This window comes from Schistocerca cancellata, chromosome 9, assembly GCF_023864275.1.
Source record: "Schistocerca cancellata isolate TAMUIC-IGC-003103 chromosome 9, iqSchCanc2.1, whole genome shotgun sequence".
NCBI lineage: Eukaryota > Metazoa > Arthropoda > Insecta > Orthoptera > Acrididae > Schistocerca > Schistocerca cancellata.
This window is the reverse complement of record NC_064634.1, coordinates 216,165,911-216,174,661: the sequence shown is the minus strand read 5'-3', so window position 1 is coordinate 216,174,661 and position 8,751 is coordinate 216,165,911.

Sequence of the window (8,751 nt, the reverse complement as noted above, 5' to 3'; positions counted from 1 at the left end):
ACGGTAAAGATGCAGCGTCGCTCATATCTGGTAATGTATCTGAACTGTCATCCAAATGTTTTAAAAATGTGCTAATAATAATTTTAGTAATATAAAGTAATTTTTTTTAAAAAAAGCATTCATTTAAAAAAAAATCAGTTGATTCCTTTCACAAATCACAAATGTATAGGCCAGCATTGCACGGAGCTGTGCCGGAAAAATGTTAAGTAAGAGCAGATATATTCGCTGTTTTTATTGAGGTAAGAATTTTTGCTTTTTATTCAGAATGAACTTACAGGGCCACGACGCAGCACTGCTGTCGTCCAAATTTTACCAGGTTACTGAATTAATTTTTTTATTATGAGGCTTAGGAATTTTTCTGTTTCGTGCTTACATTAAATGAGAAAAGAATTTTGTGGGTACATTAAATGGGAACCAATTTTGTTCTGAGGTCAAGCAAAAATAAGAGTCGCTATCCATAATAATTATTTTTAATTTCAATTTTAAATTTTGTGGGGAGGTTACACCGTAACGTCAGAATAGCCTCTCTCGTCCCTTTACTTTTCCTAAAGCCAAACTGATCGTCACCTAGCGCATTCTCAATTTTCTTTTCCATTCTTCTGTATATTATTCTTGTAAGCAGCTTCGATGCATGAGCTGTTAAGCTGATTGTGCGATAATTCTCGCACTTGTCACCTCTTGCCGTCTTCGGAATTGTGTGGATGGTGCTTTTCCGAAAGCCAGGTGGTATATCGCCAGACTCATATATTCTACACACCAACGTGAATAGTCATTTTGTAGCCACTTCCCCCAATGATTTTAGAAATTCTGATGGAATGTTATGTATCCCTTCTGCCTTATTTGACCGTAAGTCCTCCAAAACTCTTTTAAATTCCGATTCTAATACTGGATCCCCTATCTCTTCTAAATCGACTCCTGTTTCTTCTTCTATCACATCAGACAAATCTTCACCCTCATAGAGGCTTTCAATGTATTCTTTCCACCTATCTGCTCTCTGCTCTGCATTTAACATTGGAATTCCCGTTGCACTCTTAACGTTACCACCGATGCTTTTAATGTCAGCAAAGGTTGTTTTGACTTTCCTGTATACTGAGTCTGTCCTTCCGACAGTCATACCTTTTTCGATGTCTTCACATTTTTCCTGCAGCCATTTCGTCTTAGCTTCCCTGCACTTCCTATTTATTTCATTCCTCAGCGACTTGTATATCTGTATTCCTAATTTTCCCGGAACATGTTTGTACTTCCTCCTTTCATCAATCAACTGAAGTACTTCTTCTGTTACCCATGGTTTCTTCGCAGCTACCTTCTTTGTACCTATGTTTTCCTTCCCAACTTCCGTGATGGCCCTTTTTAGAGATGTCCATTCCTCTTCAGCTGTACTGTCTACTGTGCTATTCCTAATTGCTGTATCTATAGCGTTAGAGAACTTCAAACGTATCTCGTCATGCCTTAGTACTTCCGTATCCCACTTCTTTGCGTATTGATTCTTCCTGACTAATGTATTGAACTTCAGCCTACTCTTCATCACTACTATATTGTGATCTGAGTCTATATCTGCTCCTGGGTACGCCTTACAATCCAGTATCTGATTTCGGAATCTCTGTCTGACCATGATGTAATCTAATTGAAATTTTCCCGTATCTCCCGGCATTTTCCAAGTATACCTCATCCTCTTGTGATTCTTGAACAGGGTATTCGCTATTACTAGCTGAAACTTGTTACAGAACTCAGTTAGTATTTCTCCTCTTTTATTCCTTGTCCCAAGCCCATATTCTCCAGTAACCTTTTCTTCTACTCCTTCCCCCACAACTGTATTCCAGTCGCCCATGACTATTAGATTTTCGTCCCCCTTTACATACTGCATTAGCCTTTCAATATCCTCATACACTTTCTCTATCTGTTCATCTTCAGCTTGCGACGTCGGCATGTATACCTGAACTATCGTTGTCGGTGTTGGTCTGCTGTCGATTCTAATTAGAACAACCCGGTCACTGAACTGTTCACAGTAACACACCCTCTGCCCTACCTTCCTATTTATAACGAATCCTACACCTATACCATTTTATGCTGCTGTTGATATTACCCGATACTCATCTGACCAGAAATCCTTGTCTTCCTTCCACTTCACTTCACTGACCCATACTATATCTATATTGAGCCTCTGCATTTTCCTTTTCAGATTTTCTAGTTTCCCTACCACGTTCAAGCTTCTGACATTCCACGCCCCGACTCGTAGAACGTTATCCTTTCGTAGATGATTCAATCTTTTTCTCTTGGTAACCTCCCCCTTGGCAGTCCCCTTCCGGAGATCCGAATGGGGGACTATTCAGGAATCTTTTGCCAATGGAGAGATCATCATGACACTTCTTCAATTACAGGCCACATGTCCTGTGGATACACGTTATGTGTCTTTAACGCAGTGGTTTCCATTGCCTTCTGCATCCTCATGTCGTTGATCCCTGCTGATTCTTCCGCCTTTAGGGGCAATATCCCGCCCCTAGGGCAAGAGATTGCCCTGAACCTCTATCCGCTCCTCCTCCCTCTTTGACAAGGCCGTTGGCAGAATGAGGCTGACTTCTTCTGCCGGAAGTCTTCGGCCGCCAATGCTGATTATTTATCAAAATTTAGGCAGTGGTGGGGATCGAACCCCGGATCGAAGACGTTTTGATTATGAATCAAAGACGCTACCCCCCTTTTTTTTTTACAATATTTATGGTCCAACAACGCGACCACTTTTTTTTCAGCTATCCTAGCCACTTTTTTTTTAACAAAAATGAAAAAAAGGGAAAAATGATTTTGGAAGGTTGGTTTTTCTACTTTTTTTTATTTTATGTTATTTTATTTTTATACAAATGGATGAAAGGAAGGCCGTTCCTCTTCGGCTACATAAACAGAATAATAGGAAGTCGTCCCGTTACGACAAGGGATGCTCCATACTATAGCCCGCTGCGAATTTTTCGATGACTGTCTTCTCGTTGCTGTGTTGTTTCCGTTGTTTGTTCAAATCTCATAAAAAAAAAGGAATTGGGAAGAGGTGCTATGGTTATCTTCTCATGTCATCGATAATCCAGCTGCGAGGCGGATTATGGAGTGCGCTCCAAAGAAAATTAGAAAAATATTGCCTATATTTAGGGTTCCTGACGATCGCACAATGTCGTTCGTTGATGTAATACCAAAAATCGGGTACTGTCTTTTCGCCATTACCGAAGAGGTAGTGAACAGCGTGGCCGCTGATCCACGTCACTGAGTTCGTTTTTGCTCTTGGGAAATAAATCTCATCGGGGAAAAGAAGTGATCGGGTAGTTATCCTGTCGGGAGTCGTGCGTGTGAGAAAAGCCAATATCTGACGCACCAAATACCAAACGTCCTTTGCCGACCCGCATTCGAAACGATGTTCATCCGTGTCAATCACTTGGCATGTGGCACACAAAGGTGAATCAGCTAGGTGGATGTGATGTAGGCGGGACTGGCACAACTGTTTCCCATTAACAGTTACGTACCATGCAGATTGCACGTCAGTATCAAAGGTGGTGGCATTCACTGCCTGCCACACAGCGCGCCACTTTGTAGTGGGGTGTTCGCTTTCAATCACATTCGGCGTCCTGTTCATTTGCATGGCAGCATATATCGTCCTCGTCATCATCAAGCGTGTGGGTAGTAGTGCGGTGCGGATGTAGCTTAATTCATGGAAGAACTGGCTAATGTAGAAGAAAGGTGCTGGGATGTCCGATATCATCACAGGGGGTGCTAGTGAGATAGGTCGTAAGGCCTCCAATAAGAGTCTTGTGAGGCACGTCGGACTTCGTCGCCACAGTTGCAGGTGACAGCTGACGAATAGGGCCTTCGCTCTGTTCTGAACATGACAAAGGCCTAAACCCCCTCTGCTCCTCGGGAGGGTTAGGGACTCGTAACGAATCTTAAATAACATGCCCGTATTAACAAAGGATCCCAAAACCGCCAACATGCGGTGAGCCAGGGTAGGTGGTACGGGGAGTATCTGTGCAAAATGGGGGATACGTGACGCCAAATAGACGTTAGCATATCGTGTCCGTTGCAGGAGGTCTAGATGTCGCAGACGGTGGTCACTTATTCCTGCTCTCATCTGATTCAATAAACGCCTGTAGTTAATGGCTGTTGAACGCTTCATATCCGACGTGAAATCAATGCCAAGACAGCGGATTGTGTCACTGATTCTTAGCGGTGCGACACTCTCTTCGGGTAGGCCTCTGCCTATAGACAGGGCGTGTGATTTGTGGAGATTGAGATGGCTCCCCGATGCCGCGCCGTAGGTCGCCACCCACGCCAGTGCTGCACGAACTTCGTCATTATTGCGAAGAAGGAGTACCAGATCATCCGCATAGGCAGTGCAGCAAAAAGTGTGTCCACCAAGGGATATTCCAGTCAGGCGTTGTCGGAGGCCGCAGAGGAGTGGTTCCAAGACGAGGGCGTACAATATCGCCGAAAGAGGGCAGCCTTGTTGCACCGATCGCTGGATCTGTACCGGCGGCGTAAGACGGCCATTATATAACACCTTGGACGTCGCGCCGCGTAGGAGACGCAGCAGTACATTAACTATGACGTCCGGATACCCCATGTGTCGCAGTACCTCCATCAAAAACGTGTGGTCGACTCTGTCAAAGGCCTGGCTAAAGTCGAGCGAGGCCAAAACTCCTGGCAGTTGGCGAGCTTTGGCTAGCGCGATCATATCTCTATATCGGCACAATGCAGTTCGAATATTATGGTCACCACCTAACGATGCCTGGTCCTGCGACACAACACATCGTACAGATCGCTTTAGGCGTGCCGCCAGAAGCCGGGTGAAAATCTTCAAGTCACTGTTGAGTAAGGTCAAGGGCCGATAGTCACTGATCCTGGATCCGCCTCGCGGTTTGTGTATAGGCACAATCAGTCCTTCTAGGAAGGCCCCAGGTATCTGCGTCGTGGGAGACATAAGATCGCGGCAAATATCAGTCCATGCTGGTGCCAGCAATTGTTGATACGTCCGGTAAAATTCCAGAGGAAGGCCATCAGGTCCCGGGGACTTATGAGCAGCCCCAGCCTGTATTGCTTCAATGATTTCCTCTTCCGTTACATCTGCTGTCAAATCCGCCGCCGCTGTCGGAGAGATCGAGCCATAAGTGAGTTGAGAGACTTCGGCGATCACCTCTGGGGGATGTCGACGTTCCGAGTATAGCCTAGTGTAGTGAGCATGAAGGGCGTTTCCTACGTCGCGCTGGGTATCAAGGCGTCGTCCGTCTTCCGTCGTGATAGCTTGGATCAGTGTCCTGCGTCGGCGTCGTCGTTCTGCAATGACGTGGTACATAGACGGTTCCTCCTGGGCCACTCTGTCTTGAGTGCGCGCTCTGACGATCGCACCCTCAAGGTGGCAACGTGTTAATCTGATGATCTGTGCCTTGGCACGGTTCACCGTCACCTGCCGTGCAGATGAGTACGGCAGTGTTGTACATTCCCTTAAGATGCTGTAGTAAAAGTCCATGGTTTGTCTCGTCCATGCTGCAACATCTCGGCCGTAGCCTATCAAGGTCTTCCGGAGGGCTGGTTTGGCGCAGAGTAACCACCACGACAGTGTAGACCGGTAGGTACCACGCCGGCGGCTACATGAGTCCCACGTGTTCTCTATAAGGCGGCGGCATTCCTGAGAAGCGAGGTGGGCGACGTTCAACTTCCAAAGACCACGGCTGTGCCATACCTTCTGGCGGCCGAGGGTAATAGCGCAGATGTAGGCCTCGTGGTCAGGAAAAGCTGTGGGCCAAACTTCGGCAGCTCTTGTCCCCACAGCTATGGAGCGCGAGATGTAAATCCGGTCGATGCGGCTGGAGGAATGGCTGGTGTAGTGAGTAAATCCGGGCCGATCGCCACAAACATGTTCCCACGAGTCCACCAATTCAAGATTATTTATAATTGTCGTAAGTTCTGCGCAGGGAGAATGGTGTGGTTAACTGATCCTTAGGTGCTTGGCTACAGTTAAAGTCCCCTCCCATTATCAAGGCGTCCTGACGGCCCATAAAGAGGGGCGTGATTGTATGAGCGAAAAAGGTGGATCGTTCGCGACGCCGACCAGATCCTGACGGTGCATAGATGTTAATAAGTTTGACTCCTTGGATAGTAAGAGCCATGCCTCTGGCGTCAGGGAGATACTCGACGTCTTCTGCGGATATACCTTCGCGGAGGAGGATCGCCACACCACTGCCATTGGCAGACGCATGTGAGACCCAAGTCTTGTAGCCATAGGGTCCCTTGAAGTCTGTGACATATACCTCTTGAAGGAGCGCAATGTCGATGTCTGCTGCGTTGAGCAGGTCCTGTAGCATCTTTAGTTTATGTCGGGCACGTATGTTGTTGATGTTAATCGTCGCTAGACGGTACGTTTGGTCAGCCAGGTCGGCAACTGGGTTGTGTAGGAGGCCAGGTGTGGGCGGCAGGGGCGGCCCCACAGAGGCTGACGATACAGCCGTAGTCACTGTTGTTGGTCGGTGCTGGGTACAGCCGCGGGAGCATCTCTGCCTTCGGCATCCTTCTGTTGCTGTGGCTCATCCTCGACATCATCCGCCCAAGAATCAGATGCAGCAATTGGTAACTGTTGATGAGTGCTGTCAGTAGAGCGCTCGCGCGCATGTTCAGTAGCAGAAGTGATGTTGTCAGACTGAGGCTCAGAAATTGTATCCGCCGTAGCATCGTGACGGGAAGGGTGAGTTGTGGTGGTAGATTCCTGATTGTCGTCCGAGGCCGATTGTTCGTCCGGGTCACACATCCGAAGCAGGCAATCATCGGATGGCGTATGGCGCCGTTTCTTGCGTTTTCGAGGGGACCGTTGTTTCCGGACATGTTGTTCTGTGTCAGAGTGCGGGCGACAATCATCTGATGCGGTTTCCATTGGTAGGAAGGCAGAGGTCGGGACAATTTCAGTTTCTACTTCCATCTTCTCTTTAGGCTCGTCTTGGTGGCACAATTGATCACCGTCTTGAGGCAAGGCTGCCGATGACGTCGTAGAGGGGGATATGCTGTCCGCCACACTGTCATCGACCACTGACTCCAATAAGGTGTTACGATCCTGGGCAGGAACAGCTGTTGCGGTTGCAGCCGTGGCATACGTGATGGGGAGTGAAGTAGGCGTCGCCGGGGATGGAACTTCACCAACCGGTGTCTGAGTCAGTCGGCGTTGAATGCAGGCCTATCGGACATGTCCTTCCTGGCCACAGCCGGCGCAAGTACGCGGTTGTCCGTCGTACATGACAATGGCTCTGCAGCCGCCAATTACTAAATAGGATGGCACATGCTTCGTCAGTTCAATCTTAATTTGTCGCACTCCATTTAAGACGGGATACGTTGCAAACGTTTGCCATTTTTCAGCCAAGTGGCTTAGCACGTTGCCGTACGGTTTGAAAGCTGTCATCACAACATCTGGCGGGACTTCGAATGGCAGCTCGAAGACCCTCAGAGTGCGAAGGTCTAATCCAGCGTGGTCGAGCGTGACAGTTCCTATGTGACCATCAGAATGCTTAAATTTAAGTCCATGAGCGTGTCGGCACCCCTTTTCATTGATCAGTTTTATGTAGACAACACTTTGTGTTATAGAAAAGTGGATCCCAATGATGTCTTGAGGTGCAATATGTAGTTCTTCCCGGATGAAACGTTCAATGTCAAGTGCTCGAGGTCTTGCATAGTCCGCTTGAAATGTGATCTTAATGGTGGACTTGCGATACGAGTGCGCCATGGCACTACCGAGACACGGACGCGTGTCACTCGCCGCAGCGGAAGAGTCCAGTGTGCTTCTCTGCACCACCTCACTCGGTACAGATGTTGGTTTTATGCAGTTATCTGCACATATTTGCAGCATATTGCCTTGTGTGTGTGTATCACGCTTTTTAAACTGCGTTGTAGGTATGTTTGCTCGTACTTCGCGTGATTTTTTTTCGAATTTGATATATTGAATAATTTAAGTGATACCAATATTTGTTTTTGTTTCGTATAAAACAGTAGCTAATCTCCCAGTAAATTGGACCACTCTGTGTTAACACTATTCGTCAGAGGAGATATTCCACTTTACCATCCTATCACGGAATGAGTATCCAGTTGTGCTTTGAGCGGTACTGCTCATGATAAAAGTTACATAGTCAGCCTTCTCCGGACCTTTTCACCCCCCCCCTTGCCCCCGTTCCCCTTCATCCCTTTATATTTTTCGTAATTTATGTAGTCCCCACGATGAGCGATTTGTTGAATATTATGTATATGTAATGCACGTAATCTTCGAGGAATGCAAGAAATAATAGAAGAGAGATTAGCGTTGAATTTCCCATCGACATAGAGGTCTTTAGAGGGACTCAGATTAGGCAAGGATGGGGGAAGAATACCGGATGTGCCCTTTCAAAGGAGCAATCCCACCATTGCCTTAAGTGACTTAGGGAAATCACGTAAAATCAGGACAGCAGACGGGAAATTGAACCGTCGTCCTCCTGAGTGAGCCGGCCGATGTGGCCGTGCGGTACTAGGCACTACAGTCTGGAACCGCGAGACCGCTACGGTCGCAGGTTCGAATCCTGTCTTGGGCATGGATGTGTGTTATGTCCTTAGGTTAGTTAGGTTTAAGTAGTCCTAAGTTCTAGGGGACTGATGACCACAGATGTTAAGTCCCATTGTCCTCAGAGCAATGTGAACAATTTTTTTTCCTCCTGAGTGTGAATCCTGTGGACTAAACATTGCTACATTTCACTCAGAAATAGAAACGGGCTA